The sequence below is a fragment of the Manis javanica genome, chromosome 15 (assembly GCF_040802235.1).
Source record: "Manis javanica isolate MJ-LG chromosome 15, MJ_LKY, whole genome shotgun sequence".
NCBI classification, from domain to species: Eukaryota; Metazoa; Chordata; class Mammalia; order Pholidota; family Manidae; genus Manis; species Manis javanica.
This window is the reverse complement of record NC_133170.1, coordinates 14883304-14910582: the sequence shown is the minus strand read 5'-3', so window position 1 is coordinate 14910582 and position 27279 is coordinate 14883304.

Here is a 27279-nt window from a genome sequence, read left to right as displayed (position 1 = left end):
GCTAGATTCAGGACCTGTTATTGTTGGAGGTGATTTTACATCTCAAGCCATTGGTTTTTCTCATAAGTGAAAAGCATGGAGATTGTATAAATATCTAAAGTCCATTCTAGATCTCTCCAGTGTTTTCTACTACCTTAGATTTTAAGTTTTAATGTTTGTTTTAGTTATCAAAGAGCCTATGAGTGAATGCATTTTTATCTCTATAATTGTGCTTTAAAAAATAGCAAGAAGTCTGACTTGAGATCAGGGATTTGAATGCACAAATAGTTGCATAAGACTCATATAATTTACATCTGGCAGTGCTAGTTTCATTAAACCCATGTGTTTTATTGTAGTATTGCTATTTACAAATAGCTAACATTTATTAAGTATTTCCTTTAAGGCACTTTGATAAACACTTTTTATACATTGTATTAGAGCATCTTTAAAAATAGCCCTAAGCAATAAGTCTGATGATTACCTCTATTTTAGAGATGAGGAGACTGAACTTGAGAAGTCAAGCTCACAGCTGCTAAGGGCCTTTTAGAGTTTGAATCTAGACCTTTGCTCTACATTATATCATATATGAGTATAAATTCTAGTTTGAGGTATTGTGAGTGATGGATGAAAGAGTCTTTCTTAAATTGATGAGATAGAAACTCTCTGTCTCAAGGTATGAAAGGCCATATTTGAATACCTGGACCTAAGCTCCTCACCCAAAATGTGACTAAAGAATTTGGAAATCCTGAGTTTGAAGTAAAAATGATGCCTGCTCTTCTGCTGTAGTAATTTTAGATCTCCCAAATTATTTTTGAAAAAAATTCCACCTTAACTGAATACTTGTAGTCAGATATTATGGTATGAAAGATAAAAATAGTTACTGTTACTTCAGATGCCACACTCATTGTGGGCTAGAAGAGAACAGTTGTGCAGCAAAGTTAGTCAAAATAGACAAGTCATGTGACACTTTTCTTCCATGACAAAATTAGGGATTAGGATAGGATGTTAAGCTTATTGCTTTAGGTCTCCATGTCTTTTAACTATGTGACCACAAATTTAGGCTCACGCATTAGAGTATGTTTTAAATACTGTACAGTAGAGGGAGATGGTATAAAAGCTATTAAATTACCACTTTTAAATTATTTTTCATAATTTCCTGTAACATTCTAATTGATAAAATCTGAAGTGAGCAAACGTTTTAATTTAAAGACTATGGAAGTGTTATGAGTTTTTTATAGAGAGCTAAATGTAACTTTATTTGAGTAAAATAAAATTAATAAAGTATGTCAGATGTACTTGTAGGTAAAGAAGGGAGAGAGTCTAAAGTAATTTCACAGGAGAGTTAAAGATCCCCTTAATGTTCAGCATGTTAACTCTAGTTAACAACACTATTATAAAATAGAAAGTTGCTAAGAGAATATATCTTAAAAGTTTTCACCACGCATACACACAAACTGTGGAAGGTGAGGGATGTGCTAACTAACCTTCTTGTGGTAATTATTTAGCAATATATACATGTATCAAGTCATCATGGTGTACATCTTCAACTTGCACAATGCTGTATGTCAGTTACAACTCAAAGCAAGAAAAAAATGTCTTAAGGAAAATAGGTTGCATTCAGAAATATATTTTCCCTTTGTTTTAGTGTGGGCATTGGTAATACTTGAGGGCTTTAATATATAAGGTGTACCTCCATTTATTGCACTTTGCAGATTTTGCAGTTTTTACACATTGAAAGTTTGTGGCCAGCTGTGCTGAGCAAGTCTACGGGTGCCATTTTCCAACAGCGTTTGGAAACTTCATGTCTCTTTGTGTGTCTGTGTCACATTTTGGTGATTCTTATATTTCAAACTTTTCATTTTTATATTTGTTATGCTGATGTATGATCAGTGATTATGACTAGCTGAAAGCTCAGGTGATGCTTAGCATGTTTTAGCAGTAAAGTATCTTTTCACTAAGAAAGTCTTATATCCTTCTCCCCTGGAGTGCCTCTTTTGTGTTAGGAACAAATTAATCCATTTCTTTCCTCTTGAAAAGTTACTGCTATGCTGCTCATTAATTTTTCACCAAGTTGATTTATGATTTTCATTCTGTTTCATTGTTTCTTGTACTTTCTGGTTTTAAGTTCAGTATGAAATGTATGAGTAAATATATAAGTAAAATCTAGTTATCTTTACATTTATTGGTGTGGCCTAAGGATGACTAGAAGTTAAGTAACTGGAATGTTTTAAATTAGTATCCAGATAAAACAAAACAAAACAAAGCCCACTAATGTTAGGTGTAAATCCTCTCTGTAAATCCTCCTTCCCCTTGTGTGTAAATTTCAATTTCCCATTTTCTATTAAACAGTGTGTTACAGAAATCTTGTCTTAAATTGTGTTAGTTTGCCAATTTAAAAATGGTTTAGAATTTTTAAAACTCAACAACACATACTGCACTTTTAGCAAATTTGATTTCATAACATGTAACAGGAAAAATGTTTGGAATATATTGAGATCATTCTGTGGAAGGTAATTTATAGAGAAATCTGTAGGAAATTGGCATATGCAAGGGGACCTCTGAAAATGCTTAGGCATAGTTCTGTTCAAGCCCTGATTAAGCTGCTGGTTGTAAAGGGTTTTTAGTCTTTTCATTACTTATGAGTTCTTTCTCTTCCTTTTTATATTGTTTTTATAGTTGCATTATGTCACATAGCATGGAACAGTTTTTTTACACTACTTGCTAGTACCACTCAGTGAATGAAGCTCTCAGTGGAAATTTCAGATTGATTTATAGAACTTTCTTACTTTTTTTTTTAAAAAGCAATCATGCATGGAGCAAAGTCTAGGGAGCTTCCTCTCATTGTTCATAAACATGGGCTTCCTTAAAATATACTGGGATGAGCAAAATAACTAGAACTCAAAAGACTAAGAGTCTAGGCTTTATTCCGCTAAACACCCTGAGTTAGGACTCAACTTCTTTTTCTAGTACAAGAATAAGGTGCTTGCCCTGCCGTCTTAGGTTAGGCTCCACTGGAAAAGTTCTTTATAAATTCTAAAGTGCTTCATTTTCATAACTTGAAATTAAGGGAAGCATATTTTTCATGCTTCTCTGATTATCAAGATAAACTTACACAATAATTTCACATTCTTGGTAAAAGTCACAATTTTGCTCTCTCTGTATATACTTAAAACAATTTTCTGTAAGCTGCTGATTTTGAACCATTTTAGGACATTTGCTGTCATATCCATTATGGAAGCACTATAGTGTTATCAAATTTTCATAGGTGCATTCTCGATTTCAATTCCTGGCTTCACCAATTATCAGTTATAAGACATTGGGCAAATTTCCTAATTTTGTTAAGCTTCAATTTTCTTTGGAGGGGGATAATAATACAGGATAAGGTAGTTGTGAGAATTAAATTATATGTTTTTAAAATCACCCAGCTTGCAACAGACTTCAGTGAATGGAGGCTCCTGCTGCTGCTGCTGCTGATACATAAGAAGGTGACTGATGGTTGACACCTGCCACAGACTGTCCAGTTATAAGCTGATATGAACAATTCAGTGGGACGGAGTCGAGACAGGTAAGGTTTGAGTAATGGGCAGTTATCTAAGTTATGAGTTATTACAAATTTTCTATACTAGTTAGATGGTACATTCCAAATACATATAAATTAAAAATTGTACTCCTTTGTTAGCAAAGGAAAACTTTCAACATGAGTGAAAACATGATCAGAATTTTTTCCTGACTGCTTTAAAAATGAGTTCGAAAATGTTTTACTCATTTAGCTTTTAGACTTGATATTATAATAGCTAATGCTCAAGATGTCCATTTTATTCACAGCTCAGTATATTTGTGGTCATTCCTAAATAAAATTAACCTTGAGAAGAAGGTGTTAATATGTAAGCATTGTGATAACTGGCCAGTGACATCATGAATAAGTATCTCATTCCTAGGGTCAAAGGTTATCTTTTTGCACCTCTGGAGATTGTCATAATGCCTTAACATTTATAAACTAACCCAATGTAATTTTTCTCAAATATGGGCAATATTTGCTCATTTGGGAAGTTGCAATCCTCTGGTTCTTGTCATTGTTTTCCTACTTGCCTGACTTGTGGGGCATTTTTAATAGGCCTCAGTATGATAGTTACTGGTGGGAAGGAAACAGATCAAAATTAAAATCAGTCTGACAGTCTCATACATCAGTCTTCTGATGTGAGATATCATAAGGTTTTTATAAGAAAATATCAAAACTCTTCTGACAAATTCTGCTACTAGTTCTAGCTATAACAGATATTTCATGGAGTGTGTGTTGGGAAAAGAAATAGATGAAGGTAGCCCATGAAATTATTCAAATTACACTGTCATTTCAGTACTGAGAACGTAGTGCCAGAAAGAAGAGCAAAGAAGCAGAGAGAGAGAAAGAGAATGAGAAAGTGAGGGGGGAAAGAGGGAGAGGGGAGAGAGAGAGGCGCACTTGTATGTTCCAGGGACATGATCTTCCGGCAGACATCCTCTCATGAAGTCAGTCTTTTCCAGACTTAACCACAGGATTTCCTGAAGGAGAGGAGCAGAGAACCAAGCATAACAGAAGTAAGATAGGTGGTAAAAAAAAGCACCTTGGAGAAATAAATAGGGAAAAGCAGGAGAAAGCCCCAGGTGTAGCACAACTCACAGAGCCAGCCAGCTCTGCTCTGTACATATGATTTGTAAGTGTGGAATGAATGATTTGCAACTTCAAGCAGGATGGAGAGAAAGACCACAGAAGAGGAACTAACGAGTTGAGAAGAAAGGGGAGAGAGATAGGGAATAGAGAAACATAAATTGATAGTGTGACCTGAAAAGTGTGATAATGAAGCATGATAGGAAAGCAGAGGGAATCCATAAATCTCTGGCAAATACATAGCTGTAAGCGTGATAAAAGGAAGAAAAAGATGGGAAGTGGACAGGTTTAGGGACAGACTGAGAGTCAGATTTAGCCACCCGGGATCCAAAAATGATCTTGAGTGTACTATGGCAGGAGGTGTCAGTGGTCATAGTTTAGATCACAATTAAATTGCAAGAAGGCAATTGGAATTAGTTGTAATACTTTATTTAATTGTTTTGCAAATTCATGTGTTGTTTTTTCTGTGATATATAACTAAGTGGTAATAAGCAAGTCTTTTTTCTTAGTTTGAATTCAAAGAAAAAGTTCACAATTATACCAAAAATAGAGAGACAGCGAGTATCCATCTTATTATTCTTTGTACCTACTTTCTATTGCAGTGGTTCTTTTTTTGTTTTTATGTAAGGTTTTCAATTAATGTACGTTGAATTGACCTAAATCGAACAAGACATTTCTGAGGTTTGTTTTTCTACCTTTGGCATCTGTGAACTTCTTAATCTCAGATGATGAACAGCTCACTCAGCTTTGGGGTCAGCTGGGTCAGAAGCGCACTGTGGAAAGTTACATAGCTTGGAACCCTGGAATGTTTTGTTTATGCTAACGAACACACAGCTATCTTCTCCCACACAGTGAGATTGCTCTTCAACCATCAATGAGAATTGTCCCAGGCCTGCTCTTTATGTATTTAAAGTCTGGAGATACATCCTGAGCTCTACTTCTAAGGCCTGGTGAGCTCTAAATATGAGTCAAACTTGTTTTGTTGTTTTGTTTTGTTTTAAATTGTATTCTCCATATTCTACTTATCCAAGACCAAGCATAATGTTTTCTTTATTCTCTATCTCTTAGATAAGATTCACCTGCTTGCCAACAATAAGCTATCAGAGCCCAGTAAACAATATCCCTATTTAGCTTCCTCTCATTTGTTTGTCTGTTTTCTATCAAAGAGGTGTCATGTTGCAGACAGATCAACATTGCCACAGGTTTTTTTACTTTTGATTGCTAAAGGGGATTGGAAGGGAAACTGAGGAGAGTGTATGTGTCAAATTATTTACATGAGTTATTTACAAGCATTTTAATCATCTGTTAACAAAGGCTTTGAATTGACCTAACTAGGTGAATTAAATGTATTTGTATGTCAGACATGGTAGGTCTGTACTACTATGTTCTTTCTTATAAAGTAGGAATATTTTTATTATATTCACTTAAGAAACATTCTTAAAATAGCTACTATACACTTAAGTTTTGAGCTAAGTAGTAGGGATTTAAAAAATGAAAAGAGGAATTCAGGAGATATCTTCCACGTGTTCCCAACAACCAAGTCAAGGAACCTATCTGCCTTTGCAATAAGTAAGTTGTATATGACAGTGACAATGAGTAAGTTGTATGTAGTTCTACCTGAGGCCATCTCAGTCCAGTTCTCTTTCTCCACTCAGGAACTTTGCTCCAGCTCTTGTCCCCACTCCTGCACCATAAATTTCCCTTTTTAATTGCATCGCATCTACTACCAAATAAACTTGCTGCCATATATCTTACTTTCAGAAAACCCATTCTGGACTTAAGTGTCATATTCCGCTTTGCATCTTGTTAAAAGGTAAGTTTCAAAAAAGGTGAATGCATGCTTCTTCTACAGAGACCAAGTAAACAAACATTAAACTTTAAAAAAACTTATTAATGAATGGAATTGGTAAAATGCTTTAAGCAGTCAAAAAAGAATCTAACCACCTCACACTCATGATGATGGCTACTATAAAAAAAGAAAAAAGCCCAGAAGATAGCAAGTGTTGAAAGATAGCAAGTGTTGAAAGATAGCAAGTGTTGGTGAGGATGTGAGGAGACTGGAATCATTTTATATGGTTGATGGGATTATAAATTGGAATACACACTATGGAAAATGGTATGGAGGTTCCTCAAAAAATTAAAAGTAGAGCTACCGTATTATCCAGCAACTCCACATCTGTTCTATACCCAAAAGAATTGAAAGCAGAGTATTGAAGAGATGTTCGTACACCTATGTTTATAGCAGCATTATTCATAATAGCCAAAATATAGAAGCAACTCAGATATCCTTCAATGGATGGGTGGATAAGATGTATACACACAAGATGGAATATTATTCAGCCTTAAAAAGGAAAATTTTGACAGGCTACAACCTGGATGAAGCTTAGGGACATTATGCTAAGTGAAACCAGTTACAAAAAAGGTAAGTACCACAGGGTTCCACTTACGAGGTACCTAGAGGAGTGAAATTCATAGAGACTGAAAGTAGGGTGGTGATTGCCAGGGGCCAGGGTGGAAGCAGGGTGAAATAAGGAGTTATTATTTAGTGGGCACAGAATTTCAGTTTTGCAAGATGAAATGAGTTCTAGAATTGGATGGTGGTGATTCACTTAACAATACTGAACTGTACACTTAAAAAGGGTTAAGATGGCAAATTTTTATACTATGTGCATTTTACCACAATTAAAATAAGTATTAAAATGTTAAGAAAGAATCCAAAGAACAGACATATTTATAGATTAGGAATTTTCTGGTAACTCTGCACATAGGGGCAGAACTGGCTTCCTCCACAGTAGGGCAGACAAATCCATACAGCTTGTAGGGGACAATTCTTTTCCATGTCTGTAGATAAGAATTGTTTTGCATTGCCATTAGTTATCTAAGATTTACAGAACTGTAAATTAGCCCTCATTAGAATCAGAATTAGATAACCTGGTAGAGTGTGCTCTAAACATGCAGTTTTCCATTGAAGCACAAATGTTTCTTTATAAGCTAAACTGAGTAGAATATAGTTCCTGTCTATCCCATCTATGGTAGACTGAAAATGTCTACCAATTATTTTTAGCTCCTTCTATCAAGAGAGGGAGTCTGTTTCACCACCCCTGAAATCTGACCTGTCCTTGTCACTTGTTTTGACTGGTAGAATGTGGCAGAAGTGACTTGATACAAGTTTTGAACATAGATCCCCATGAGGCCTAATAGCTTTTACTTTTGTCTCAGAAAGCTGATGATTAGTGAATAAGCCAGAGCTATCCTGCTGGAGAGGCCACATGGCCTAGACAAAGCTGTCAGCCCACACACTTGAGAACTAATAAATCACTTTACACCACAAAATTAAGGAGTGGTTTGTTATGCAGCAAATGTTAACCAATACATAAACTCTTTTAGTAAATGGCATCCCAATTTTTCTAAATACTCATTTCCTCAACCTTAGACCTACTCTAACCTATTCTTTCCTTTTCTCCTATCTGACATCTGGCCTATTAGCAAATGCTCTCAACTCTTCCTTCAAAATATATCCAAAACCTGACCACTTCACACTACATTGGCTTGTTCTAGGAGTTATGTTAAGGAAAAGTTAACATAAAAGCCTTTATAAACTAGAAACAGAAATTATCCTTTTACTTTAAATAGGATGTTTACATTATATATATATAATGCTTACAACATTGTACTATAATTATTTGTTTAAATGTCTGTTTTTCCCAAAGACTATGAGCATTTTGCAGACAGTAGTCACACCTCCATTGTTCAACCACACCACTTAGTCTTTGTTGGCAGTGTCGTGCTAGGTACATAGTAGTCTCTTAAGGAATCTCTGCTAAATGAATGAATGGTTTAATATAAATGATTAAAGATAATCAAACAGCAATTAAAAATCTCTAAGTTTTATACATTCTTTCAACGCTGATTTTCCTAAAACTAAGAGTGTTATCTTATCTCTTGGCAAGTCTTTGCATAGCCTCAGGTATTTCTCATTTCCTTTTTTAGCTTTTACCAGCTTTTTGAGTATGTGTTTCTCTCCTACATATTCTACATTCCTTGAAAGATTCACCCTTGAATCTCCTATGTCACTGAGTATAATAACTTACATAAAGAGAGTGTTAATAAGTATTTTTTGACTATCTCTGAATTTAACTCTCTAAGCTCAGTATTAATGAGAAAAAATTCACTAACAGGATATTTTCCAAATATTTGAATGCCCATATTAAAAATACGATATCTACATTAGCCAATTATATACACATATACACATGTAACAAAAGCATGTAGACAAAACTTAAAAAAGCAAACAAAAATACTTTTTAATTGGGGAAAAATCAAACTTTTTAGAACAACAGGCTTTTAAAAAATGAGATATAGCTCACATATATAACATTTTACATCAGTTTCAGGTGGACAACATAATAATACTTGCATTAGCTATTGTGAAATGATCACTACAATAAGTCTAGTTAATGTCCATCACTACACATAGTTACATTTTTTTCTTACAGTGAGAAATTTGAAGACCTACTCCCTTAGCAACTTTCAAGTATACAGTACAGTATTATTAATTCCAGTCACCATACTGTATATTGCATCCCTAGAACTTATTTATTTTATAACTAGAAGTTTGTACCTTTGGCTCACCTTCACCCATTTTGTCCACTCCCCAGCGCCCTGCCTTTGGCAGCCACCAGTCTGTTCTCTGTATCTATGAGTTCAGTATTTTTTAATTTTTGTTTTTTGAATTCTACATATGAAATCATGTAATATCTTTCTTTCTTACTTCACTTAGCGTAATGCTGTCAAGGTCCATCCATATTGTCACAGATGGCAGCATTTCCTTCTTCTTTATGGCTCAATAATATTCCATTGTATATATGTACCGCATCTTTAGTCATTCATCTGTTGATGGACAGTTAGGTTTTTTTCATGTCTTGGCTATTGTGAATAATGTTACAGTGAATGTGGGGGTGTATCTATCTTTTAGAATTAGTGTTTTCATTTCCTTTGGATTAATAACCAGAAGGAATTACTGAATCATATTGTAGTTCTATTTGTAATTTCTTGAGGAACATATGTATTGTTTTCCAAAATAGCTGCACCAGTTTGCATTCCCACTGATGGTACACAGGATTCGCTTTTCTCTACATTCTTGCCAATACTGTTATTTCTTGTATTTTTTATAATAGCAATTCTAACAGATGTGAGGTGATACCACATTGTGGTTTTGATTTGCATTTCCCTGATGATTAGTGATACTGAACATTTCTTAGGTGTCTGTTATCCATCAATATGTCTTCTTTGGAAAACTCTGTTCAGATTCTCTGCCAATTTTTTAATTAGGCTAATTATTTTATATTTTGTTTTGTTTTTGCTATATTAGTATGAATTCTTTATGTATCTTGGGTATTAACCCCTTACCAGATATATGGCGTACAAATATTTTCTCTCATTCAGTAGGTTGACTTTTCATTGTTCTAATGGTTTTCTTTGCTGTGCAGAAGCTCTCTTTAGTTTGATGTAGACCAGCTTGTTTATTTTTACTTCTGTTGCCTTTGCTTTTGGTGTCAAATCCAAAAAATCATTCCCAAAACATATGTCAAGAAACTTACTACCCATGTTTTCTTCTAGTTTTATGATTTCAGGTCTTACATTCAACCTTTAATCAATTTTTTAAATTAAAGTATCATTGACATATAATCTTACGATGGTTTCACATATGCAACACAGTGGTTCAACATTCACCCATAAACTTTAATCAATTTTGAGTTAATTTTTGTGTATAGGTCAGATACTAGTCCAGTTTTATTCTTTTGCATGTGGATGTCCAGTTTTCTTAACACCATTTATTGAAGAGACTGTCCCTTTCCCATTGTCTATTCCCGGCTCCTTTGTTGTAAGTTAATTGACTCTGTATGTATGGCTTTGCTTTTGGGCTCTCTGTTCTGTTCCATTGATCTGTGTGTCTGTTGTTATGCCCATACCATCCCATACCACTGGAAGCCTGCAGAGGCTTTCCAACAATTATACTGACACTTAGAATTTAAAGGTAATCAGTATCCTGATTATCAATTTCCAGGTGTCCTCTTTGCTAAAACTGATGAAATAGCCTCTGAGTTCTCTGATAGGATACAAGCTTTCTCTTCCTACCTCCTCCCCATTCACAATTTCTTCTCTCCTACCTTCAAAGGCATACCTGTCACATACCCTGAACTAATGTCCTATCCCTGGGTATAAAATTCAACCAAGGAGAAAGGACCATTAGACTTTTCGGGGTTGGTGTTGAGAAAGTAAATCACTTTGGTAGCCAGATAGTCCACAGATCCTTTTGCAAGATGTGAGCGTTTATGACTCTTTGCTTCCCCCAATAAATAAACAAGTAAATACATACATGCATACATACATACATGTAAGTGAATGAATGAATGGCAATCCTACACAAATTGCTGACTGAGCCCTATGATTTTTTGTCATCTGACACAGAGCATCAAGTGTTCAAAGACTTGACATTGCTCTCACAAATATTGTAATGTATTTAAAGTATACAATATGATGATTTTTACTTGCTACCGAATGTCAGTTTGGTTATAAAAACAATTATACATTTACTGTTTCTTTAAACTATAGTATATGTGATATTCAAGACATGTGATTAAGAGGAATCAGTCTTTCCCATGGCAATCAGGGAAATCAGACTAATTTAATCATGTAGAACTATTTTAGGAAATTAATGGGAAGGGATGGACAATTGATAGAATATGCAAATTTAGCCAGTTTTCTTTGTAAAACAATTGTATACCAAATAAACCAAAAATTGATTGATAGCTAATTAGAAAATAAATATGTAAATGAGAATTTAAAAAAATTTTAATGCAAACCTGCACCTTATAAGATGATTACAATAAAATTTGTAATCTTTTGGAAGTCTGAGGGACAGTCTGGATCAATTATCTTTTGGTATAAGGGAAAAGGAAATGCTGGCCCTGTGTATTCCAATGTAAGTTGAGCACAAAACTATTAGCTTTCATCATTGGAAGATTCTATTTCACTATATCATTGATATCAAAGGCATTTTCAACCCTTGGTTATTTGTGTCAGTGATGGTATGGGAAATGATTTTCAGTGGAATAGTGACAGTTGCCAAACCTGAGGGTCTTAGAAAAATTTTAAGTGGGTGATACTTATTTTACCATTCTCCTTTCTGAATTCCTTTCTGAATGCCTCTCCTCAGGCTAAGCAAGACAATTACTTCTTATCCCTCCAACTCCCCTTTCCTCCATGCAGTTGATTTTGGGTTAGATGTTTAGGTAAGCAGTCTGATTATTTAAAGGTTTTCAGGCTGTCTTAACATCCTCCAGGGAAATGTGTTTTAGCCTGAGAGTGATGGCGGCCATAGTGAGTCTATGTATCTTCATGCTCTTTCTGTCAATTTTATGTAACCAAGTCAGTAGCTCTCATTAAAAACTGGGATGGAAAATATTTTAAGGATCACTGATCTAAGCTGTTGCATTTGTTCATTTCTTCCTTTTCATCAGCTTCTTTGAGCTTATAATTTATAATGTAATAAAATTTGCCTATTTTAAGGGTATAGTTCAATGAGCCTTTTTTAAATTGAAATATAGTTGGCATACAATATTATATTGGTTTCAAGTATACACCACAGTGATTCAACATTTATCCACATTATTAAATCCTCACCTCAACTAGTGTGTTTACTATCTGTCAGCACAGAAACGTGTTGCAGAACTACTGATTATATTTTCCATGCTATGCTGCAGTTCCTGTGACCAACTTACATTATGACACATTATGTGCCCTTTTATGTCCTTCACCCTCCACACCCACCTACTCCAACCCTTTCCCAATGGTAACCACCCGTTACCATAGACACCTCTCAGTGTCTATGAGTCTACTGCTGTTTTGTTTATTTTGTTTTGTTTTAGATGCCACATATAAGTGAAATCATATGGTATTCGTCTTTCTTCGCCTGGCTTATTTCATGTAGCATAATACCCTCTTAACAAGTGTAAGTGATGTAACCAAGACCAAAATAAGATATGGAACATTTACATCACCCCCAAAACTTCCTCCCATGCCCCTCTCTGGTTAGTCTCCTCTCCCACCTCCTGTCCCTCGCAATCAATGATCTGCTTTATTGGTGTTATGGTTTTGCATTTTCCAGATTGTTATCCAAATGTAATCTTATCATCTGTCATCTTTTATGTTTGTTTTCTGTCACTCAGCATAATGCTTTGGAGATTTATCTGCTGTTGAATGTATCAGTAGTTTGTTTCTTTTTATTGCTGAGTAATATTCTACTGTGTGGATATCCACCTGCTGATGCACTGTTGGGTTGTGTCCAGTTTGCAGCTACTGAACATTGATTGGTATACAGGTCTTTGCATAGACACACATTTCCATTTTTCTTAAATGAAATGCCGTGTTGCAAAGTAAGTGTATGTATGACTGTATAAGAAACTTTCAAGTAGCTTTTCTGTGATCCTTAAGAAAATAAAAAATTTAAAGGAGGAGTTTCTTAGACTAAGAGGGTTCTCTTTAAAGGAAACATGTGATAGAGAAACTTTTGAGGAGAGGATCTTTATCCCCTCATTTCCAGTGAGCAAACTTCTTCTACAGGGTCAAGATCTCAACAAACATACCAATGTGGACAAAAGGGAAAGAACAAAGATAGGCTGCCAATACAATTTTGAAGAGTTGCCAAAATAAAATTAGTGAGATTCTATGTATGCAACATAACCATTTTAAGACTAGCCAGAAAGCAATGTAAGGGAATCGCTATATAAGATTTGCTAGGACTACCAGAACATTGGGAAGAAATAGGAACTTTATCATTCAAAGAACTATGCTCTTATTAAGGAAATACAACATTTTTAGAGCCAAATTGAAGTATTCAACCCAAAACTTGGCAAAAAGAAAAGCATAGGGAATTTTAATAAATCAGATAAAAGATATTCCTAATTAAATAATTATCCACTTATTGGTTTCTTAAATATTTCTAGTGCCAACTACATGTTGAAGGAGACGTTTACCATGAAGTGTGTTCTCTGCGGAGATGCTGTTTTTAATTTTCATATTTGTTTGATGTGAGTCTTCTTATTGCTCCTATGCCATAAACCATGTTCTTCAGATAAGATTAAAGGTGTAAGTGTTAACTAGATGAAAAGGTGAATAGTCTTAGGGGCACAGTGTCTCATTCTAACACAGAAAGCTGTGGTTCACAGCACTAACTCAACTGATGGTGCCAGGACAGACTCAGAGAGGAGGGACCCTAAAGGGGCCTCCATGCATTGTTCAATATTTTGAAAAGTGATTAAGAGGCACATATAGTGAGATTTTCTTCTGGATCCTTAAAATAGCTAAGGGTAGCAGAACTCTTTGATTGATCGAGTAATTATTTCTCTGTATGATGAATCTTTCTGCAGTTGACTCTTGAACGATGTGGAGGTTGGGGTGCTAAGCTCCTGCACAGCTGAAAATGCACATATAACTTTGACTCCCCCAAACTTAATTACTAATAGCCTACTGTTGACTGGAAGCCATTACTGATAACACAAACAGTTGATTAACACATATATGTGTATTAAAGTATGTTTATTACATACTGTATTCTTACAATAAAGTAAGGTAGAGAAATGAAAATGTTTTTTCAAACTGTCACAAATCTACAAAAAATTTACAATGTATTTATTGAAAAAAAATTCATGTGTAAGTGGTCCCGTCCAGTTCAAACCCATGGTGATACTCCCTGAAGTATCCTTACTGTTTATTAGTAAGCAGCACTAATGAGAGGCTCGAAGGCTACAGAAAAAAAATGTTCATGACCTACTTATGTACATTCATGGGGTTCTCCCATGGTGGCTTTGCCCCTAATTTTATTTTATTTTTAAAGACTGCAAGTATCTTTATTTTATGCCTCATATATATCATGGAAGTTGACAGATGGCAGTTGGCAGCAGGAAAATGAAAGTGCTTTGCCCTAAACCATCCACTGCTGCAGTTCATGTCTATGCAGATTCTCTTCCTAGAGACTCATGGAGGCCCCGTTAGGGTCCCTCCTCTCTGAGTCTGTCCTGGCACCATCAGATTGAGTTAGTGCTGTGGACCACAGCTTTCTGTGTGAGAATGAGATGCCATGCCTCTAAGAATCTTCACCTCCTTCATCTAGTTAACACACCTCAAATCTTATCTGGAGTCCGTGTAACTATTATACATAAGCAAAGCAACAGTTTTATAGGAAGATGTACATATTCATACACAACATACAGTCTCTCTCCAAGAGTCTGTGCTCCTGAGGATTGCAGACTACCTTAGGCTTAGAAATAGGTGTAATGTGAATTTAAAGTTACCTTAGCATCTGGTTTCCTGTTTCTCACTAACATAGGAACAATATCTAATGTTGATAGTTACGCAGCTCTTAGAAATATGATCTGAATATGGCTTTGGGAAAAAAAATCTACAAAAGATAGATTTCAAGGCCACTAGTCGAGCTTCATATTCTTTCCCCATACAAACTTGCTATTGCATTAAAGCTAAAATTTCAGACTTCTTTAAGTTTAAAGCCAAGGTCAAGAAACCCAGCTGGTTCCACCTGTCCTCCCTTGTCTTGAGTGAAATGGATGTCATCGAATAAGATGCTGTTCAGTGAAGTGGTTCCTCCCCCAACTACAATATTGTCTTGTAATAAAAACCCTTTTCCAAACAGCACATGCTTCCTGCAGGTTCTGACTTGTCACTCTTTCCTCCATCCTCCATGAGCACTGCAGATCTGATGTAAGGTTAGGTGGCAAAGCTACCGTTCTGGAAAACATTTATCCTTGTGGGCATGGAAGACATAGGCAAATCAAGGCAAGAATAGTAAACACAAGTAGTTAAGTTTTCTAAACAGGTCTCTTGAATGGTATCACAATTCATTTCATCAGACTAGGAGACAGCAAAATGGAGGCTCTGTTGGTGTTTGTTAGGGGATTTCCTTTATTAGCTGTAGACCTAAGATTTTTTTTTAAATGAAGGAGGTCCCAGAGAGATAGTGGGTCATAAACTATGTACATTTTTTGAACCACATGTTTCATCGATTGAATTATACATAGGGATTTACTGGAACTGTGGTTTAACACTCCTTTTAAAGTCTTTTATCACTGGGATATCAGTGGGGCAAATGTGCTAAAACACTTTCAGAGTTTAATCATTTACACAGGTAACAAGGTGGGGGTAAACAGGTGAGGTAGGGAGGGCTGGGCATTAATGAAGTACACTCCACAAAGGAGAAATGACTAGTAACATTTTTTTTCTTTTGATAAACAGGCTGACATATATAGTAATGCAGGTTTTCCACTGCACAGTTCTAGGGGGGCTCCTATTCACATTTCTAATCTTTATGGATTTCTGTATTTATAATGGCCATTTTCTAGCAGATATTAATACGTTGTCTTGAGAAAGTCACATTCTTCTAATGTTTTGAGGATGGTTTTGGGTTACTTGAAGGATTGCTAGAGAATTATTCTACCGCTATACACTTACCTTGGACAGCTTGGATAAAATACGATATTCCTGAACCTCAGATTCCTCATTTGTAAAATGGTTAAAAAATACAAATAAATGTAATAATTGTTGTGGGTATATGAGAATATGTGTGGAAAGTGCCAAAGACAACAGCTATAACTGGAAAGTACTATTATTATAAATAGTTACAACATTCTGATGATCTGTTTTAAGTAATGAACTATTTTCTTATGCTGCCTTTACAAAGAATTTTTTAAAATGTATCTCCAAGTGTGATTTTCATAGAACTAGTAATTGAAATCTAATGAAAACACTCCTTAATGGTAGTTTATAAAATAATTTTCCAATGTGAACTTTTTATTTCCATGGTGAGATGTTGAATTTCAAAATATAATTATTTAATCCATGCCTGAATTTCAAATATGGTCTTCTATACCCAGTTAATTAAAAATGTTATGATGTGGGTAAAATTGCAATATTTCCAGAATCTCTTTCCTGGCCTTACTGTGTCTCCATATCAATAGTTGTTTCCGTGGGTGGAGAGAATTAGTCCATTTCCCTATCAACAGGTGACTGGGTGGAGAGCAAGCACACATGTGGACCAGAGAGGTTTGGTGGGGCCTTGGCAGCCCTGTTATGGGAGACATGGGTGAGCAGGAGTAGATGACGGCTTGTAAGCAAGAAATGGGTTTCTCTCACTTTATTTCTCCCTTTGACTGATTTTGGCTTCAAAGGTTTGTTTGCCCCGGGATAAGAACATATTTTCTCTCCACAGTTACAGATGTTATGATAGTTGTATGTCAAATGTCCCTTATTCTGAAGGATGCTTTCATAGCAATATTATTGTGATCACCATTTATTTAACACCTTTAGTATAGAGGGCATTTATATAATCTATAGAAACTAATTTTCTCTAACTGAACATGTTTTATTATAGATACCTCTTGCTTATAAAAGATGAGTTAGTTGGGCAGAAAAGGAAACAGTTTCTTCAGTTATCCCAGCCCTGCCCAGCCATTGCGGTGTGTGCATACCTGGTGACCCCTCCACCCCCTCCATCCCTGGCCACACTTGCTCCATCCAAGGTGGAATGTGACCAAGTTGAGACAATCAGATTCACTCTCTTGGTAACCTAACCTCATGGCCCCAAAGAGTGAATTAGACAGCAGTGGACATTCTGCCTATAAGTAAAGAGAGCTGGAGACAGGAAATGAAACTCACTTGAAAGCTATTGTTATGGAGAAACAAAAAATAATTGTAATGCAGAACATGGTCTGAAAGGGAAGTAGAGAAGCTACACAAAGGGAAGAAAATCTGTCGTAAGACTTTTCCATCATTTTATCAAAACCTAAGTACATTTCTGCACTTGGCTACTCTGAGATAACCTTGAATCTCATTTCTAAATTTCCCTTTCAATTGAGCTGGTTCAAGTGGATTTCTATTATTTTCAACTAAAAGATCCTTAAGCAGCTCGTCTTGTTTCAAGATTTAAGGTGGTTTACTTATGGTTATGCCTTTTGTGAGTCATTGTCTTTCCAACGAAACACACACCACATACTTTCCAGATCAGTTGCAGGAGGATCATTAAGAGGCAAAATCCACTCTCTCTCCCCTCTTTTTTTTGCTTATTAATGACATTATATTTTCTAGGAGATGAATGCAGTAAAATTTGGAATACCATAAAGAACAGTTTTTAGCCATTTTAAATGTGTGGTTGTGATTTCCACTGGATAAGGGGCTGTAGGATAGGGTGGTAGCGCCATTTGCTTGAAATCATTGTGCACAAAGATACCTGGAATAGGTCTTGTGTGGCAGTCGATATCAGGTACGTGATACAGCTTCATAACTTTGCTGAGTAGGAAAACTAAATAATGTCTTTTTTATCCCCTATGACTGAAAATTTGGAACTAAAAATTCTCTTCTGGCTTATATTACATTTTGTGGAATTCAGTATAGTTTTTCTTTCTTTACTAATTAATGAAGCAGTTGTTTAGATCTCGCAATGTAACAGAACATTCTATCCCCATATGGACCTCACATTGCTATGTTGGTGGGAAATTTTCTAAAGTTAAAAATTTGATTATGATATAAAAAAAATGAGGTGGCCTCTTTATATAACAAAGTCTTAGACAATGAAAGAAGACTCTCCCCTGGAAATGGAATAATTCTTGCCACTTCTTGGAATTCAAACTGAAACCCACTGGCTACCATGAAAAATAGTGTAAGATGGTGCTCTATTGTGTACCATCTTCGATCAAAACCATATGTTATTAAGACCATACATTGGGTCATTATTTGATTATCCTGTGCCTGTTGATATTCATTTCTCCCCTGCAAAAGAAATTACAAATTGAGACTGTGACATTCAACCTATCACTAGATGCAGCCATTTCTGGGTAAAAGAGAGCGCCTGTTTGACATCTGTACCCAACCTTACTGCACAGAAAGCAAGATGTGGATTATCTAACCAAAACAGCCAAGTAGTCGGTTCTTACAGTTTGGGATATAGTATTCTTTACCTTTTATCTCCATAAAAGAGCTTCATTTTGTTGAGTTGTTTTCCAGTTTTTCTAGTTAGCCTCTTGGTAATGGCATTTTACATAATTCCAGGACACCAATAAAATTTTGTAAATAATATTTTATGACACTGAATTTTTTTTGCCTTCATAAAAGAGAACATAAGAACATTTGAAAGAAAAAAGCAGTTTTCCCATCACAAAGATTTTTGAAAGATCAGTTGATGTATAGAATGCTTTTGGGAGGTGAAAAACAACTGATTCAACAATAAAGTGGGAAAATGTTGGAGACAGAAACAAGCATGGGCAGTTAAAGGAAGAAGGATTCCATGTACTTCATTAAAACACTAGTAAGAATATAATTCGGTATTTCAAAACAAGATGCTTTTAAATCATGGTCACATCACATTTTTGGATTACTTAAGAATGATCCAGTAATTCAGCAGCCCAGCCTTGGTCATTTACCTTGCAAACAATTACCAATTTAGCTACCTGAGGGTTAAACATTGGAATTATAGAGGAATTCTAATGAAAAGCAATGTTACATCTTCTAAATGCATAGTGACTCACACTCCTGTAACAGGGACCCCTAAAAACTGGAAGTCCTAGAAGATCTTCAGGAAACACCAACTAAAAGATCTTCAAAAAGATCGCGCATAGTGAACATAATATTTATTTTCAAATGGTCTTCTAAAAGTGATCTTTATTTTCCATTCAGGTAATTTAGTCAATACCTTAAACTCCTGCAGTCTTGTTCAAAATGTCATTTATGTAGTAAAACAGTGGTTGGAGTGTAAAATGAAACACAAGTTCATACCATATAAAGTGTCAGTTAGTGGAGGTAAGTCTTAGAGGCATTACTCTAGTTCAGTAATCCAAGCCAACAGGCAGAAACAAATAATAATTGTTAAGGTGAAAGAAAAAAGATAACTTCCAGCTATATTCAAGGTCATTGAGTAGGTTGGTAGTTAAGGATACTCTTTTATCACTGCCTCTCTAAGAGTGCTACTCTGATCAATCTCACCATAAAGTCACCCTACAGTGGACCCCACCCTGCTGTTGAGTAATCCTTTTGCTTTCCTTAATTATAGGACATGGATTATAATTTGCTACCAAATATATTTTAGTCAACTTAATTTAATTTTCCTAAATCCATGGGTGCATTTAAATACAGTAGAGGTGCATTCCTCCTGATAGAGGAAAGTATATTGAATTATAAAACTAAAAGATTTATATTTATAAGAGTTGGCAGTAGGAATAAGAGATAAAGAATATATTCTGACTTTTTTTTAAAGAAAGAAAAGGAAACAAAAAAAGAGAGAAAGCAAGTAAGCAAGCAAGCAAGCACCAAGTCATGCCAAAGACTGAAAACAAATTTATCTTGCTGGCTAAAAATTAACAGGTATCATAAACCCAAAGACAATTTTCTTTGATAATGTATCAACTCAGGCCCATAAAAATAGTTGACCATGTCATGCTTCTGCTCTTTTTTCCTTTTTGCCCTTTTATGTAATGCCATTCTTTCATTGTGATGGTGTTACCTGTAGTTGAAAAGATTTATGGCTAAATAAACTATTTGATGTTAACAATCATTTTGCCATGTGAAGGCTGAGGACGGCAAATAAACATCAAAAGAGGCAATTGTTCTTTAGATGACGTTTATTTATAGTAGGTAAGAATTATGCAATGCATTTCAAATAGAAAATATTTTATGACCATCATTCCATGTTACCTGAGTTATATTTGTGAACAGTATAAAATTAGGTACTTAGGTCTTATGACTTAGAAGATAATGCATTCAGAGCTACCACTTTGAATAAAAGAAAAACATAATTGTTAACCTGTTTCCAAAGGCAATTATCTATGTATGACTGTAGTCAAAAAGTTGACACAATAGCAGACATAACCGGTATTCAAAACAAAAACTGAAAACACTATATACACATATATGTATAATATGTTTTTATGTATTATATACTGTTATATGTATAATATGTTATGTATAATTGTATACTATATATATATATATATATATTTGCAACCAGGGAATTATATAGAAAATTTCTATGGTCATTTCAAACTTGAATATTCTATGGCATTGCTAAGTATTCTATGACATACATGCTTATTTTTTTATTATTAGACTTGTCAGATAATTTGCCTATATAACATTTCATTTTTAGTTTAAATATATATCATTAAACATAGTATTTTTAGAAACTTTTGCTAGGGAAAGAATATAAATTTTCACTTTTCAATATAGTGTGCAAATTGTGACTAATAGGCAATTCAGGTTTGCAGTAGAAAAGGAGAATATTTGGGAAACCCATCTTTTTTTTTTTCAAACTATAAGAACAAGTAGACAGTAACTACTATATTTAAATCTATCATTTCATTGGTGATTATGACATTTAAATATTTTCCCTTCATCTAATCATAGTCACAAATTCATATTTTTTATTTTAAGTATTAACTCTCCTTAGTCATTTAAAAACTTTTTTCTAATAAAATTATAGCAACACCTTTATTGTCAACTAATGGAATATTTCATATGAATTAATTTTCCAGGTAGTTGAAAGAGGAACAAAATGTAAATGGTTTACCCATTTAAGGGGTCCTTCTTTCTCAAATATATTACGCAGTTCTGTAAAACGATATACTGAGAAAATTTAGCTTTTCTCATGTGTAGCAACATCATGATGAACATGCAAAAAACTATTTTTTTTTTTGAGAGGGCCTCTCTCATATTTATTGATCAAATGGTTGTTAACAACAATTAAATTCAGTATAGGGGGGTCAATGCTCAATGTACAATCATTAATCCATCTCAAGCCTAATTCTCATCAGTCTCCAATCTTCTGAAGCATAACGAACAAGTTCTTACATGGTGAACGAATTCTTACATAGTGAATAAATTCTTACATGGTGAACAGTACAAGGGCATTCATCACAGAAACTTTCGGTTTTGATCATGCATTATGACCTATAAACAATCAGGTCAAATATGAATATTCGTTTGATTTTTGTACTTGATTTATATGTTGATCCCACATTTCTCCTATTATTATTATTATTTTTATTTTTAATAAAATGCTGAAGTGGTAGGTAGATGCAAGATAAAGGTAGAAAACATAGGTTAGTGCTTTAAGAGGGCAAATGTAGATGATCAGATGATCAGGTGTGTGCCTATGGACCAAGTATTAATCCAGGCTAGACAAGGGCAGCAAGACATCCACGGATGCAGAAGATTTCTCTCAAAGCAGGGGGGGTGAGGTTCTGAGCCTCACCTCTGTTGATCCCCAAATTCTCACCTGATGGCCCCCCTGCGACTGTGCCTGTCTTAGGTTGTTCCTCCCTTGAGGAATCTTACCCGTCTCTGGCTAACCAGTCATCTTCCGGGGCCATACAGGGAAATGTAAAGTTGGTAAGTGAGAGAGAAGCCATATTGTTTGCAAAGGTTAGCTTTTTACTTCTTTGCAGATTTATGCCCTGTGGCTTCTATGCCCAGCACTTGTCTCGAGGTATCTTTACCACCTGGAGGAATTATGATAATCGGTAAATTCGATATAAGGCACGAATTCTATTTAAGGGTTGTAATTAGGAAGGAAGAAGAAAAGCTATAGATGTAGCATATGAAGGAAACATGCGAGGATTGATTATTTCTTTGGCATATCTTCTTGTATAGTACCTTAAGTATGTATAGGTTTTAAACTACTAACTAATTTGCACACACATATTAACATAATAGGAATACGGTGACATAAACAAAGCAAATCTATAATTACCATCCATCTCCAGTGAAGCCAAGAAAACCATTTAGGCACCCTAGGCATTTGTGAAAATTTGTCTATGATATGATGGATATTGTCCAACTGTACTTGAACCATCAGACAAATTAAAGCAGCCCATTTCTGGGATCTGTTCACATCCCATATGTTCTTTTAACCATAGATAGTCTATAGTCATGAGATTTTGGAGTGCTACAACTTGCACCCCTCCCAACTCCTGGTTGAGTTCCAACAGTACAGATCCGGTCAAATTCGTTGTCTCACTGTATGCACATGCCAGCCTAGACATCTCCCTCCTCATTCCTATGGCAAGTCCAGGAGACGGGGGGCTGGATGCAGCCACAACCGCAGCATCGTCCAGATACCTGTGGAGGTTTTTTGATGACCATCCCCTGGCACGAGTCCTCCAGAGAGTGCTGATGCCGGAAGCTCCTCCTCATATCGTATCTTAGTTCATTTTCTGGTTATCCAAGCTAGGCCTCGATCATCTGCATAGAAACAAACAGACCCTTTGCCCACACTTTGACATGCCCTCTATACCACTGTGCAGAACTCATTGGAGGTCAGCACACAGTAACTGCTTTTTTTTTTTTTTTTAATTAAGTGAAAGGAATATTATCAGAAAAGAGTACCCCCATAGCTGATCATCTGACACCCTTTAAGTGATCAACAATAAGGATATTTAAAGCATGCATTGATCTTTGATTTACCAATAGTTTTATCCTGTCAAGGAGTAATCCCCCTTTTCTTTCTTTCTTTCTTTTTTTTTTTTTTTTTTTTAATTTTTAATCTACACTTACATGAAGAATACTATGTTTACTATGCTCTCCCCTATATCAGGTCCCCCCTAACAACCACATTATGGTTACTGTCCATCAGCTTAGCAAAATGTTGTAGAGTCACTACTTGTCCTCTCTGTGTTGTGCAGTCCACCCTCCCCTTTCTCCCTCCCCCCCATGCATGCTAATCTTAATAACCCCTTTCTTCTTCCCCCCCCTATCCCTCCCTGCCCACCCATCCTCCCCAGTTCCTTTCCCTTTGGTACCTGTTAGTCCATTTTTGGGTTCTGTAATTCCGCTGCTGTTTTGTTCCTTCAGTTTTTCCTTTGTTCCTATACTCCTCAGATGAGTGAAATCATTTGGTATTTCTCTTTCTCCGCTTGGCTTATTTCACTGAGCATAATACTCTCCAGCTCCATCCATGTTGCTTCAAATGGTTGGATTTTTTCACTTCTTATGGCTGAGTAGTATTCCATTGTGTATATGTACCACATCTTCTTTATCCATTCATCTACCGATGGACATTTAGGTTGCTTCCAATTCTTGGCTATTGTAAATAGTGCTGCGATAAACATAAGGGTGCATCTGTCTTTCTCAAACTTGATTGCTGTGTTCTTAGGGTAAATTCCTAGGAGTGGAATTCCTGGGTCAAATGGTAGGTCTGTTTTGAGCATTTTGATGAACCTCCACACTGCTTTCCACAATGGTTGAACTAATTTACATTCCCACCAGCAGTGTAGGAGGGTTCCCCTTTCTCCACAGCCTCGCCAACATTTGTTGTTGTTTGTCTTTTGGATGGCAGCTATCCTTACTGGTGTGAGGTGATACCTCATTGTAGTTTTAATTTGCGTTTCTCTGATAATTAGCTATGTGGAGCATCTTTTCATGTGTCTCTTGGCCATCTGTATTTCTTTTTTGGAGAACTGTCTGTTCAGTTCCTCTGCCCATTTTTTAATTGGGTTATTTGTTTTTTGTTTGTTGAGGCGTGTGAGCTCTTTATATATTCTGGACGTCAAGCCTTTATCGGATGTGTCATTTTCAAACATATTCTCCCATACTGTAGGGTTCCTTTTTGTTCTATTGATGGTGTCTTTCGCTGTACAGAAGCTTTTCAGCTTAATGTAGTCCCACTTGCTCATTTTTTGCTGTTGTTTTCCTGGCCCGGGGAGATATGTTCAAGAAGACATCACTCATGTTTATGTCTAAGAGGTTTTTGCCTATGTTTTTTTCCAAGAGTTTAATGGTTTCATGACTTACATTCAGGTCTTTGATCCATTTTGAGTTTACCTTTGTATATGGGGTTAGACAATGGTCCAGTTCCATTCTCCTACATGTAGCTGTCCAGTTTTGCCAGCACCATCTGTTGAAGAGACTGTCATTTTGCCATTGTATGTCCATGGCTCCTTTATCAAATATTAATTGACCATATATGTTTGGGTTAATTTCTGGGGTCTCTAATCTGTTCCACTGGTCTGTGGCTCTGTTCTTGTGCCAGTACCAAATTGTCTTGATTACTATGGCTTTGTAGTAGAGCTTGAAGTTGGGGAGTGAGATCCCCCCTACTTTATTCTTCTTTTTCAGGATTGCTTTGGCTATTCAGGGTCTTTGGTGTTTCCATATGAATTTTTGAATTATTTGTTCCGGTTCATTGAAGAATGTTGCTGGTAATTTGATAGGGATTGCATCAAATCTGTATATTGCTTTGGGCAGGATGGCCATTTTGACGATATTAATTCTTCCTAGCCATGAGCATGGGATGAGTTTCCATTTATTAGTGTCCCCTTTAATTTCTCTTAAGAGTGACTTGTAGTTTTCAGAGTATAAGTCTTTCACTTCTTTGGTTAGGTTTATTCCTAGGTATTTTATTCTTTTTGATGCAATGGTGAATGGAATTGTTTTCCTGATTTCTCTTTCTATTGATTCGTTGTTAGTGTATAGGAAAGCTACAGATTTCTGTGTGTTAATTTTGTATCCTGCAACTTTGCTGTATTCCGATATCAGTTCTAGTAGTTTTGGAGTGGAGTCTTTAGGGTTTTTTATGTACAGTATCATATCATCTGCAAATAGTGACAGTTTAACTTCTTCTTTACCAATCTGGATTCCTTGTATTTCTTTGTTTTGTCTGATTGCCGTGGCTAGGACCTCCAGTACTATGTTAAATAACAGTGGGGAGAGTGGGCATCCCTGTCTGGTTCCCGATCTCAGAGGAAATGCTTTCAGCTTCTCGCTGTTCAGTATAATGCTGGCTGTGGGTTTATCATATATGGCCTTTATTATGTTGAGGTACTTGCCCTCTATTCCCATTTTGCTGAGAGTTTTTATCATGAATGGATGTTGAATTTTGTCAAATGCTTTTTCAGCATCTATGGAGATGATCATGTGGTTTTTGTCTTTCTTTTTGTTGATGTGGTGGATGATGTTGATGGATTTTCGAATGTTGTACCATCCTTGCATCCCTGGGATGAACCCCACTTGGTCATGGTGTATGATCCTTTTGATATACTGTTGAATTCTGTTTGCTAATATTTTATTGAGTATTTTTGCATCTACATTCATCAGGGATATTGGTCTGTAATTTTCTTTTTTGGTGGGGTCTTTGCCTGGTTTTGGTATTAGGGTGATGTTGGCCTCATAGAATGAGTTTGGGAGTATTCCCTCTTCTTCTATTTTGTGGAACACTTTAAGGAGAATGGGTATTATGTCTTCTCTGTGTGTCTGATAAAATTCCGAGGTAAATCCGTCCGGCCCCGGGGTTTTGTTCTTGCGTAGTTTTTTGATTACTGTTTCAATTTCTTTGCTTGTAATTGGTTTGTTTAACTTCTGTGTTTCTTCCTTGGTCAGTCTTGGGAGGTTGTATTTTTCTAGGAAGTTGTCCATTTCTTCTTGGTTTTCCAGCTTCTTGGCATATAGGTTTTCATAGTAGTCTTTAATAATTCTTTGTATTTCTGTGGAGTCTGTCGTGATTTTTCCATTCTCATTTCTGATTATGTTGATTTGTGCTGACTCTCTTTTTCTCTTAATAAGTTGGGCTAGAGGCTTATCTATTTTGTTTATTTTCTCAAAGAACCAGCTCTTGGTTTCGTTGATTTTTGCTATTGTTTTATTCTTCTCAATTTTGTTTATTTCTTCTCTGATCTTTATCATGTCCCTCCTTCTGCTGACTTTAGGCCTCATTTGTTCTTCTTTTTCCAGTTTTAATAATTGTGATGTTAGACTATTCATTTGGGATTGTTCTTCCTTCTTCAAGTGTGCCTGGATTGCTATATACTTTCCTCTTAAGACTGCTTTCGCTGCATCCCACAGAAGTTGGGGCTTAGTGTTGTTGTTGTCATTTGTTTCTATATATTCCTTGATCTCTATTTTGATTTGTTCATTGATCCATTGATTATTTAGTAGCATGTTGTTAAGCCTCCGTGTGTTTGTGAGCCTTTTTGTTTTCTTTGTAGAATTTATTTCTACTTTCATACCTTTGTGGTCTGAAAAATTGGTTGGTAGAATTTCAATATTTTGGAATTTACTGAGGCTCTTTTTGTGAGCTAGTATGTGGTCTATTCTGGAGAATGTTCCATGTGCACTTGAGAAGAATGTATATCTTTCATACCTTTGTGGTCTGAAAAATTGGTTGGTAGAATTTCAATATTTTGGAATTTACTGAGGCTCTTTTTGTGAGCTAGTATGTGGTCTATTCTGGAGAATGTTCCATGTGCACTTGAGAAGAATGTATATCCTGTTGCTTTTGGATGTAGAGTTCTATAGATGTCTATTAGGTCCATCTGTTCTAGTGTGTTGTTCAGTGCCTGTGTGTCTTTACTTATTTTCTGCCCGGTGGATCTATCCTTTGGGGTGAGTGGTGTGTTGAAGTCTCCTACAATGAATGCATTGCAGTCTATTTCCCTCTTTAGTTCTGTTAGTATTTGCTTCACATATGCTGGTGCTCCTGTATTGGGTGCATATATATTTAGAATGGTTATATCCTCTTGTTGGACTGAGCCCTTTATCATTATGTAGTGTCCTTCTTTATCTCTTGTTACTTTCTTTGTTTTGAAGTCTATTTTGTCTGATAT